General features: G+C 36.2%; 1 protein-coding gene and 1 long non-coding RNA gene across 6 annotated transcripts in view; one reads left to right on the top strand and one right to left on the bottom strand.

Moving 5' to 3' along the window:
* The window catches only part of LOC135323052 (uncharacterized), a 31,270-nt gene extending 28,316 nt beyond the window's left edge, over positions 1-2,954 (bottom strand). For both annotated transcript variants that reach the window (XR_010384157.1, XR_010384158.1), the window contains exon 1: positions 2,725-2,954. This is a non-coding gene — a long non-coding RNA (uncharacterized LOC135323052). The remainder of the gene's footprint in view (positions 1-2,724) is intronic.
* The window catches only part of ZNF638 (zinc finger protein 638), a 107,576-nt gene that overhangs the window by 9,420 nt on the left and 85,844 nt on the right, over positions 1-12,312 (top strand). The window lies entirely within an intron of this gene.

Here is a 12,312-nt window from a genome sequence, read left to right as displayed (position 1 = left end):
AATCTTATGATGGGTCAGGGGAGGGTATCTGGAGGGGAAGGTGTCTCAAATTGATTGGCTGTGGACCATTTGTTGGGCCCTTACAGTATTTTGTATGTTTTGAATTAGTTGCCAACACTTTAAAATAAAGCAGCTTCAGATACACACACACACACACACCCCTGCATTTCTTTCCACACACACACACACACACACACACACACATACCTGCATTTCTTTCCACACACACACACACACACACACACACACACACACACACACCCCTGCATTCCTTTCCAGTGTTTAAAGACCTGGAAGCTCTAAGACCACTGAGATTACAGTAGTACCTGGCTGCAATAGGCTGGAACTGGGGAGTGCCTGTCCCTTTTAGAAAGGCATGTGCTCTCCACTTAGATGTCCCCACCATTCCCTCCTGCCCCCAGTATCTAGGCTAAGTGTCGGTAGCCCTTTATCCTTTGTACTTATGATGCTGTTTTTCCACTGTAGCTTTAAGAAGGAAAAAAGGCCTTTTCATTATTAAAAAAAAAGAGAGATTTTGTTTGTTTGTTTGTGGAAGCACAGAATGCCCCTGTTTTAGTATGCAAAGTGTATCTGTGTCAAAAATATGCAAATTAAGATGCATTTTAAAACCAACCATACACAGTAAGCACCCTAACTAGTATACAGAAACGATACAATAGGGTTTGTGTTTGAGTGGGAATTAAGTAAGGGACACCATTACAACATGTAGTTATTTATTTGGTGAAAAAATTTCCTGGGTCTCAATACATTACATCAATAGTAAATTCCTAAATCAGTGCCTTTAGAGTAGAGCAGAAATTATGTACCTCAAACAGGGAAAAAAACTAAATAAATGTAAATATAATTGGAAACAGTATTTCCAATTAGACTTCATAATTATATTTCATAGCATACTGAAGATATGACCAAACACTTAAAAGGTATTATGAATTTAAATTATTTATGGCATTTTCAATTTAAGCTTGTGAAAATACATATATAGATAATATCACACAGCAAAATTTGTGGTATCTGGAAATTTGAAGGAGTTGAAGAACTTCTGGATTTGTTGCCCATGAAAAGGCCAGTATCAAATAACTCATGTATGTATATTAGAAATGTCTGTCAAAATTTAATGTAAATGGGTAAAAATATATTAACTTGATTATAGATAGTACATTGGACCATATTGAAAAGACAATCCATGGATTTAATAATTTGTTTATTGCAGATTTTGCTAGGAATAATTTTAGGCCAAAAGCTTAAAAATGCATCCAAAATAGTAATTATTACCATAAATTGGATACTGATTCTTGAACTTCAGGTGTCTCAAGGATTTTCAAGATTCGTAGTAAGCGCAACTCTAGTCTCCAATACGTTGTTTAGGGCTGACAGTGCTTTTTGTTAATCTGTTGTAAGAAATCAATCTGTACTTGTCATCCAAGGGAAAATCTTTACCCTCAGTTTACCGATGACAAATGGTTCAAAGATCTGGCTTTTTTTGGTTGACATCACAGCTCATCTAAATACTGTAAAATTTTTTTTTTGCATGAGCATTCACAAGGAGTGCCACATTTATATGATTCAGTTCTCCCATTTGTAGTAAATATATATGTTTTTCGGCAAACTTTTTTTTTTTTGAAAGGACTAACCAGGATCACTTTTCATATGCTAAAGTTGGTTTCCAGAAATGAGAATTATGGCCTTAACTTCATCCCCTAAATTACGGAATTTAAGACTGAATTCCAAGCAGGCTTTTTGATTTTACACTTTATGAAAATGAACTTTTTTCAATTAGTAGCAATAATGTGAATAGATAGCTACAGATGAAAGTATTAAAAACTGATTATTGTAACATCAGAGCAACAGAATTTCTCAAATACCTTTGAATTATTCTAAATTCAAAACTCACTATACAAAAATTTCATCTTTGTTTGAAAGTAACTATTTAAGGGGAGTTGTTTTCTCTCATGAAACTCAATTTAAAAAAACATACTGCTCTTAGTTCAAGGATTCAGGGCTGAAAGCTATATTACACATTGTATACAACTCTAACTACACTGAAATCTTGGCATGGGCAAGGGGTGTCAAGTTTTTTATTTTAGATCAAAAATGTATGAGCTACAAGAAAAATTTAATAATGAAGTTCCTATTTTTTAATTTGTATGTTTTTGGTTTCAAATTTATAATCTCTGATAGCATAAATGGTTGCATTATGTTACATGCCTAAATCATCATTCAAAAATAATGTTGGGGGGGAGGGTATAGTTCAATTAGTAGAGTGTGTGCTTAGCATGCAGGAGGTCCTGGGTTCAAGCCCCAGTGCTTCCATTAAAAAATAGATAAATAAACAAATAAACCTAATTACCTCCCCCCCGAAAAAGAATATAAATAAATAAAGAAATAGGTAAATAAATAAACAAATAAACAAATAATAAAGTTTGATTCTATTTCTAGCTCTGAATTTTCTGTTATCTTGATCAATTATTTATGTTACTAGCTTGTCCCCTGTACATATTTGAGTTTGTGACCCTTGTCATAGTTGAAAAGTAAATCTCAACTATGTCCTTGGGGAAGATGCCTATGAAAATATGGTGATCACATCGTTCTAATTGATTTTACAGTTTTACCACTTTTCCTTAACTTAGGCATGAAACATGTTTTCATGGCGGTTTGTTTCACGGTGGCAGTTTTAGGAAAGGAAAATTGAGCATTTATACTTACTTATCTCAACATTGCAAGCACACGTTAGGCCTCTCAGTATTACGCGGCAAGAGCTTTTCCCTTCACTCTTCTGTCACCCCCTGCAGAATCCTCAGTGAGAATTCCCTGGGAGAATTTCTGGGCAAACCATTGAAAAACAACACCCATAAGCTTCGATAGGATCAGAGACTCCATCCAGACTCTGTTTAGACGGGTAGTTCTGTTCTGGGGAGGAATCAGAGGCTGTGCTTCGTTTTGTAGTAACTACTGAGTGTCGGCTGTCGCGTCGTTGAGATTCGTGGCTTCGGGATCGCGCATGTGCGGTGCGTGAGAAGCCGCCTGGTACTCCCCTCTCCGCCGCGGTGCTGTCCTCTCTTTGGCTCTGACGCAGCTATGGCTCTGCCTTCTCAATTGCTTGCTGTGTGTTGCCTTTTAATAGAATTACAGACCTTTAAAGAGTGTAGTAAAGCTTTGACCACGGAAGAAAAAAAATTTGGCTAGTTTCCAAACTGGCCCAAGGAAAACAAAGAAAAAGAGGACTAGGTTTTCTAAATCTTAAGTAATTTGTAGGTACTAAATTGTCGCTATTAACATTTTTTTCCCTTAAGTTCAGTGTCTAGTTGGGTGTTTAAATTTAAATTTTTCACTTACATGTGGAATCTAAGAAAAGATACAAATGAACTTATTTACAAAACAGAGACTCACAGACATAAAAAACAAACTTATGGTTACGGGGGGGGGGTCAATTGCGAGTTCGGGATTTGCAGATACTAACTACTGTAAATAAAATACATAAACAACAAGTTTCTATTGTACAGCACAGAGAACTATATTCAATATCTTGTAGTAATCTATAATCAAAAGGAATATGAAAACAAATACATGTATGTATATGTCTGACTGAAATTTTATGTTGCACACCAGAAACTGACCCAACATTGTAAACTGACTATAGTTCAATTTAAAAATGTTTAATTTTGCTGAATGTTTAGCGAAAATCTGTTTATTTAAAGAAATGATAATATCAAGGGGTAAAATGGCAACTCTCCAGTCTTCCCATTTCTTCTTGCTCCCTTTTGATCCTTCTTTGGGGTCAGATAGGTATCAGGTATTGTGATGTTTTTCAGTAGTTCTCAAGTGTGGTCCCTCTGCCAGTAGTTCCCAGTACAGTCTAGGAACTTACTGAAAATGCAAAATCTTGGGTCCCATCCCAGATCTACAGAATGAGAAACTCTTGAGGAGTATGGTGAGTAGCAACAGGTGGTGATTCTGATGTACACTGAACTGTGAGAGCCACTGCTCTATATAACTTGAATTATACTGTTAGCTTTGTACATGGAAACCTACAAAAGTTTTCAAACAACTCTTTTAGTGTCTTCATACCTTCCTTTCATTGCTTTGGGAGTCTGGGATAAAATATATATTGTGATGAATAGGGGACCTTTCTCCCAGCTGGCTGGGACTTTGTGGTAGCTGCAGTCAGTTAACTGCCTTGAATGACAGTTACTCATTGTTGAGGTAATGGATGAGACAGAGGCACTTCCAGAAGAAGTCACTTAGATCTGGGATCCCAGGAACTACTGATCAGAGGGGAACCTACTTTTGAGATGTGGCCAAGAGCAATTATTCTCATCCTGATTACATAGTATAAGTAATCCACTGGGAAAAAAAAAAGTCTGAGTATATATATGACTTTGTATGTGAAATTGTGTGTTCAATTTCTTTTTATTGTGGTAATATGTCCATAACATGAAATTTACCACTATAACCTTTTTTAAGTGTACAGTTCAGTGGCATGAAGCCCATTCAGATTGTTGTACAACCATCACCCCCATTCATGTCCAGAAGTTTTCCATCATCCCAAACTGAAATTCAGTACCTCTTAAGGAACAACTACCCTTGTTAGTAATGGACTCCCTGGAGCCCCAGATAACCATTGTTCTGCTTTCTTTCTCTATGAATTTGACTATTCCAGTTTCCTTATGTAAGTGGAATCGTACAATTTTTGTCCTTTTGTGTTTAGCTTATTTCACTTAGCATCATGTATCCAAGGTTCATCTATGTTGTAGCATCTATCAGAATTTCGTACTTTTCAAAGGCTGAATAAAATTCCATTGTTTGTATGTACTACATTTTTTTCCCCATTCACCTGTGGGTAAACATTTGGGTTGTTTTTACTTTTTGGCTCTTACAAATAATGCTGCTGTGAATATTAGGGTACAAATATCTGTCGAAGTCCCTGTTTTCAACTCTTTTGGGTATATTATAGCTGTAAGTGGAATTGATAGATTTACGGTACTTCTGTCTTTAGTTTTTTGAGGAACTGCCATATTGTTTTCCACAGTGGCTGCATCATTTTACATTCCCACCAGCCATGCACTAAGTTTCCAATTTTTCCACATCCTCACCAACACTTGTTATTTTCTGGTTTTTTGATAATGGCCACCCTAATGTGTGTGGTTTCTTATTATGGTTTTGGTTTGTAATTCCCTAATGATTAGTAATACTGATTTCATGTGCTTGTTGTTCATCTAAGTATCTTCCTTGGAGAAATGTCTATTCACATCCTTTGCCCATTATTTTAATGGGGCTATTTATTTCTTTTGTTTTTGAGTAGGAGTTCTTTCTATACTCTGGATACTAATACTTTATCAGATAGACAATTTGCAAACATTTTCTCTTATTTGTGGTTTGCCTTTTTACTTTTTGCACTGCCCTTTAATGCACAAAAGTTTTAATTTAAATGAAGTCCAATTTATATGATTTTTTTCTTTTGTTACCTGTGCATTGAATGTATAGCTCTCTTTGGGTATTATTGACGTTTGAATAATTTTAAATCTTCCAATCCATTTTTTTGATGAGTGTTTTTTTAATCACAAAATGATGTTGAATTTTGTCAAGTACTTTTTCTGCATCAATTGAGATGATTGTATGATTTTTCCCCCTCTAATTCATTTTATGAAGCTAGTGTTACCCTGATGCCAAAACTAGACAAAGAATTTTTCTTGAGGTACAGATCAGGATCCCTCATAATACTGAAGATGCAAAATCCTTAGCAAAATATTAACAATAGAATTCAACAAGATACAAAAAGAATTATACACCTTGGCCAAGTGAGGGGTGCAAGGCTTGTTTAATACTTGAAAAATTAATCAGTGTAATCAATCATATTAACAGGGTAAGAAGAAAAATCACATGGTCATATTAATCAATGTAGAAAAACTAGTTGACAAAATTTAACATCCATTCATGATAAACACTCTCAAAAAAGAGAGAGAGGAGAGCTTTCTCAGCTTGGTAAAGAGCATCTATAAAAAACCTACAGCTAATATCACACTTAAAGGTGCAAGACTGCTTTCTCTTTAAGATTTGAGAACAAGAATGGGGATGGAAGTTAGAGTAGAGAATAGAAGGCAGCAGATCAGAGAGGAAGAAATAAAACTGTTCCTATTTTTGATGACATCATAATCTTAATAGAAAATTCCAAAGAATCAAGAGAAAAACTAGAACTAATACATGAGTTCAGCAGGATTGTAGGATACAAGAAAAACATACAAAAATCAATTATGTTTCTAAATGCTGGCAATGAACACGTGGACACCAAAATTAAAAATACAATACCATTTACAGTTGCTCCAAAACCCTGAAATACTTAGGTGTAAGTCTAAGAAAAAACATACAGGAATTGTTTGCCAAAAATTATACAACACTAAATACTTCTTTCAAGAGAAATACTGTGGATTGGAAGACTCTATATAGTGAAGATGTTGGTTCTTCCCAAATTGATATATAGATTTAAAGCAATTCCTATAAAAATCTCATCAATTTTTCTTGTCGATCTAGATAAGTTTATTCTAAAGTTTATATGGAAAGGTAAAGAACCTATAATAGCTACAATCTTTAAGAATAAGATTAAAATGGGAGCAGTCAGGCTACCTGAGTCTAAGGCTTACTGTATTTAGCTACGGTAATCAAGACTGTTGGTGTTGCTGGAAGGAGAGACACATAGATTAATGGGCCAGAACAGAGAATCTAGTTACAGGCCTATACTAATATGCCCAACTGATTTTTGACAAGATGCCAAAGCATTTCAGTGGGGGAGAGAGAGCTTTTTCAACAAATGGTGCTACCGCAATAAGACACCCACTGGCAAAAATATGAACTTTGGCCCAAATCTCATTGGTTATACAAAAATTAACTCAAAATGGATCACAGACTTAAATATAAAGTATAGAACTATAAAACTTTCAGGAAAAAAATAGGAGAAAATGTTCAGGATCCAGGGCTAAATAAAAAGTTCTTAAAATTAATCATAAAAGCACAATCTAGAAAAGGAAACAGTGATATAAATCGGTGTTTATCACAATTAAAAACATCTGCTCTACAGAAGGCTTTGTTAAGGGGATGAAAACAAGCTACAGAGTGGGAAAAAACATTTGCAAACCACGTGTCTGACAAAGGACTAGTATTTGGAATATATAAAGAACTCTCAGAAGCTAAAGACTTAAAAATCAATTAGAAAATGAGCAAAAAAACCTTAAATTCCTTAAGAAACATTTCAACAAAGAGGATGTACAGCAGAGAGGGGATAACTCAGGGGTAGAGTGCATGCCTAGCATGTTCGAAGTCCTGGGTTCAATCCATAGTACCTTCACTAAAATAAATAAAAACCTAATTACCTCCCCCTTAAATTAAATAAATAAATAAATAAATAAATAAATAAACAAACAGATGGCAAGTAAGCACATGAAAAAGATGTTCAATATCATTAGCCGTTAGGGAAGCACAAATTAAAACCATAGTGAGATATCACTATACAATTATTAAAATGGCTAAAGTAAAAAATAGTGAAAACACCAAATACTAGCACGAAGGCCAAGAAACTAGATCCCTCATACTTTGCTGGTGTGACTATAAAATGGTGCAGTCACTCTGGAAAACAATTTGGCAGCTTCTTACAAAATTAACCATGCAATTACCATACAACCCGGCAGTAGCACTTGGGCATTTATGTATCCTACAGAAGTGAAATCTTACTGGTGAAAACAGGGTTCTTAATGGTGAAAGATTGAAAGTGTTCCTTTTAAGATTGGGAATGAGACAATAATGTCCATTATCACCCATGTGTTCGGCAATGTACTAGTGACCATAGATTGTGCACTAAATAAGAAAAAAAAAAAAAAAACCCTAAACTATCCTAAGATTGGGAAGGAAGGAATAAAATTGTAATTGCCATAGATCAAATGATTGTGTATGTAGAAAATACAAAGGCATCTAGACATAAAGCATCAGGAATATTAAGTATCTAGGAATACATCTACCATAATGTATGTACTGTATCAATGCTGAAAGCTATAAAATATTATTGTGAGAAATTAAAGTTTTAATTGAATGGAGAATATGACATGTTTATTGTACTGTAAAGAATTGTAAAGATTTCACTTTTTTTTAACATTTTTTATTGAGTTATAGAGGATTTCACTTCTTATCAAAAGGATCTATTGAGTCAATGCAATCCCAACCTAAAATCCAATCGGTTTTTTTTGAGAACTTGACAAGCTGATTCTAAAATGTACATGGGCATGCAAAAGGCCAAGAATAGGGCCAGTCTTGAGCAGTGGGAAGACGAGCTGTAAATTAGCTATCAAGACTTTATATAAAGCTGCGATTATTAAGAAAGTAGCATATTAATGGAAAGATAAAATTGAGCATCAGAATAGAATACAGAGCCCAGAAACACATGCATGTATCTGGATACTTAATATACGACAAAATTGACCCTAAAGAGAAAAGGGGAAAGGACTAATTTTTTTCAGCAAATGATGCTGAGAGCATTCCTGAACTCAGGTCCGGCTGCTCGCCGCTTGAAAACCAATACCCAAGACGCATATGTTGGTAGAAATGAAAAGTTGCTTTCAATCAGAAAGCCAGCAACCTAGGGAGAAGGTGGAGTCATATCCCCCCAAAACCAACTCTGAAGATCCTGCTCAGCCGTGAAAGTTTTTAAAGGGAAAAGGGGAGGTAATCTCAGTTAATCATGAAGACGGGATCAAACTTGCAGCCCTCTCCCACTGCATGCAGGCTTGTTGACTTCCCATGACCTTTTTTTTAGATAATGTCTTGTTCACACAGTCTATTTGCAAGATTACTGAGGGGCAGCTAGGGAAGAGAACTGGTCATCTGTTAATTACTTATTCTTCATTTCTACTTCTTTGATCTTCGGAAAGAACCGATGGGTTAGGCAAGGTATTGTGTGATCCAAAGATGTGAAAAGTGTGCTTGGGCCGGAGATGAGTAGAGCCGGGGTGGGGGGTGCTGGTTTAAGGTTAGTTACCATAGAGCTTTGCTAATAGAGTCATATTTCATGGTAGCATGCCCTGAACCCCGTCATTTGTAAATTGGTAGAGTACTTTGGGAGAATGATTTGGCATTATCTACTAACGTCGAAGATATGCATACTCTTTGGCCCAGAATTTTTACTCCTTTGGTTTATATTAGGGTAATCAACCATCCCAGTTTATCTGTATATTCAACAGAAATGCATACACATGTGCACCGGGAAGCATGCACAAGGATGTTCATAGTATCATTATTTATAGTAGTCCCAAACTGGAAACAAATGTTAAAAAAAATTCAACTGAATAAATTTTAAAAATCTTACTGATTTTACTCAATGATTCGTGAATCTGGCAGCATCCCGTCTAGCAGATAGAAAGAAGCTCTGAGGAGCTGTTCAAAATGAAAGGCTTTTATATACAGAAGAGAGAAGGACAAGGAAGTTATACCAGCAAAAAGCAGATGGGCTGTGGCAAGGTCACTTTCCTTTAGGGGATGGTAAGGGTTTATGGGACCCATTAGTCTTGATCAGGTAATTCCAGATTGACTGGTTTAAGATTCCATTTCTGGGAGAGTAGAAAGTGTAATTAAGTATTAAGCAAGTCTTGGTTTGGTGATGTGGGGTTTAGGATAAATAGCTTCATTTTGCAACTGTCCAGTTTTTAACAAAGTGAAATACCCTCCAGCAATAGAACAGTTAAATTATAATACGTTCAAACAATGGGATATTATGCAGCAATAAAAATGAACAATGAAAGTGTAACCATATAGGTGACTTTCATAAACATAACATTGAGTGAAAGAAACTACATGTAAGAGAATACATGCTGTATCATTCCATTTATATAAAGTTTTAAAATAGAGAAACTAAATTAAAAGGTTTAGTAATGCAAGATTAGGTGGTAAAATTATAGTGGAAAGCAAGGAAGTGATTATTATAACCATCAAGCCCATAATAGTGGGCCTCTGAAAGGGAGGGAGGGCTTATTATGGAGAAAGGGCATTAGAGGGTCTTTGCAATGTTTAATTTCTTGATCTGGGTGAGTTATATAGATATTTACTTTGTCATGAATTATTGAGTTACACATTTTTGTCTTGTCTTATTTTTTCCCTTGTGTATATGTCATATTTCTCAAAGAGCTTCCCTCCCTCTCTCCCTTCCTTCCTCTCTTCTTTCCTTCCTTCCTTCCAACCAAGTTTTAGCCTTGCTGGGGAATTATTAGAGAGCAACAATTTAAAGAAATCATTGCTCACCAGGAATATTACGGTAGTATCCTCTCACAAATGATTGCAAACCTTCAAGCCTTTTTCCACAATGAGTGGTATCTGGCAATTATCAGCCAGAATGACTTTTCAAAGGTCTGACTATACATCTAATTTTGATGCTTTTTGGCTTAAAATTCTTCCACAAAGACTGGTTAAGTAAATGCTAGAATAGCTCCATAAAGTGAAATATTCTGCTGTCATTAAAAAGGATGGGGTAGAGCTCTTTGTACTAATATAGAAGAATCTCAAAGAATGGTTATTAAGTCAAAAATAAGGCACAGAATAGTATGTTTATAAATAGGCAGAGGAGTAAATAGATACAGTGGAATTTCATCAAAATTCCTTTATGTTACTCAAAATCAACCAATTCATGGAGGTAAAAGGAAGAGAAATATATATTATTAAGGAGGGACAGGGGGCAGCTGTTGCCTTTTCCCTACTTTGTGAATATGTGGTCCGTCCTACAACAGTCTATGGAATAGTATGCAAATAATTTTAAGGGTTTTACTGACCATTTATAAAGAAGAGTTATGCGTAATTTGGGAGGCCAGATGAGTGAACCGTTGTGGCTATCTTAACTCTTGTGCAGGATTATTAGTTTTAAGAGTGTCTCACCATTGCAGGGTATTTAGTATATCTGGCCCTCAACCATTAAATGCCGGTAGTTCCTGAGTTATTGGGTCAATCAAGGAACCACCCCTCCAGATCTTTGAACAGAAGTGGGTGGAGCAAAGGTTTGGCTCATGCTGTCTCAGGTTGAGAGCACTAGAGGAAAGAAAGAAAGAATATAAGATCATTGAGAAAAAGAAAGCTGAGTGAAGAGAATTAAGGGAACTGACCACCTGGTTGTTCAGGATTGGCTGCACAGAACTGTGAATGCTCTATCTGAATAAGGAATTTTCAGATTATTATGACCATAAGCGAGGCAGAAAAGCAGGCAAGGTGAGTGCACTCAAGTTCTCTCTGGGGTTTAAGTTGGGCTGTCAAGTTGCCAACACCAGGGAGCTGCCAGGGAATGGACACGTGCCTAAGAGACTCATCAGTCTTCCCCTCTGACCCTCACCGGGAAGTGTTCCCCCGGGATCTGCACTTGCCTCCTCAGCCCAGGGCCAGCCTGTCCCTCCCCCTTCCCAGAGGAACGGAAGGGGAGATACCCTCGAGGGGGGAGAACAGCCCTGAGGTGAGGAGATATGACAGTGACTAATTTAAGAATTCTAATTTGATGCAGAGTGTTACTGGATTAGACTAAGGAAACCCAGAATGAATCCACCATAGAGACTTATAACTGTGAAAAGCCACACAGACTTCTCGTCAGGAGGGGCTTGGTCCAACAGCTTTCCCTTCTGGTTTTGGGCATGGCCATCCTTGGTCTAGCACGGCATTAATTGACTGGGCTCAGTTTTGGTCTCCACACTTTAAAAAAATTGATGTAGATACTGGATTCAATATTTGTCTTTGGTTTTACAAAGTAGCTTGTATTTTTAGAATTTTCTACATAATATGGTAAAATGTAGAGCAATTGCAATGCATCAGTAAAATGGGTAAATTTTCTGATTGAAAAAAAAGAGATGTAAATTCAGGAGCCCATAGAAGGATATCAGAGTGATCAAAAGCAGGCAACATATCAGCCCTAAGATTGGCATTGAATTTTTTGGGATCCCAGCCCAGAGGTGTTTATAGTTTTCAGTAGCAATACTATAAAAGGCCACAAGATGGCGACAAAAGAATGCCAAAAGGCCACTTTTTTAAAGCTAGATTTGGGATCAGACGTTCCTTGATGAAAACAAGAAAAAGAAAGTTTAAGAATGTCTATATTTTAAAACTTACGGAATTATCAAAATACTTGCTCTGGCAGTTTTTGCAATACTTGCTTATTGTTTAGACGAAGGATTTCATACACGTTAAAGGACAATGTTGTGGTATCCACTTATATGTGAAACTGAAAAAAACCTCAAAGTCATAGAAACAGAGAGTAGACATGTGGTTTCCAGGAGCTGGAGGGTAGTG

Source organism: Camelus dromedarius, chromosome 15, assembly GCF_036321535.1.
Source record: "Camelus dromedarius isolate mCamDro1 chromosome 15, mCamDro1.pat, whole genome shotgun sequence".
Classification (NCBI taxonomy): Eukaryota; Metazoa; Chordata; class Mammalia; order Artiodactyla; family Camelidae; genus Camelus; species Camelus dromedarius.
The sequence above is the reverse complement of the archived record's forward strand: the minus strand, read 5'-3'. Positions and strand labels throughout refer to the sequence as shown.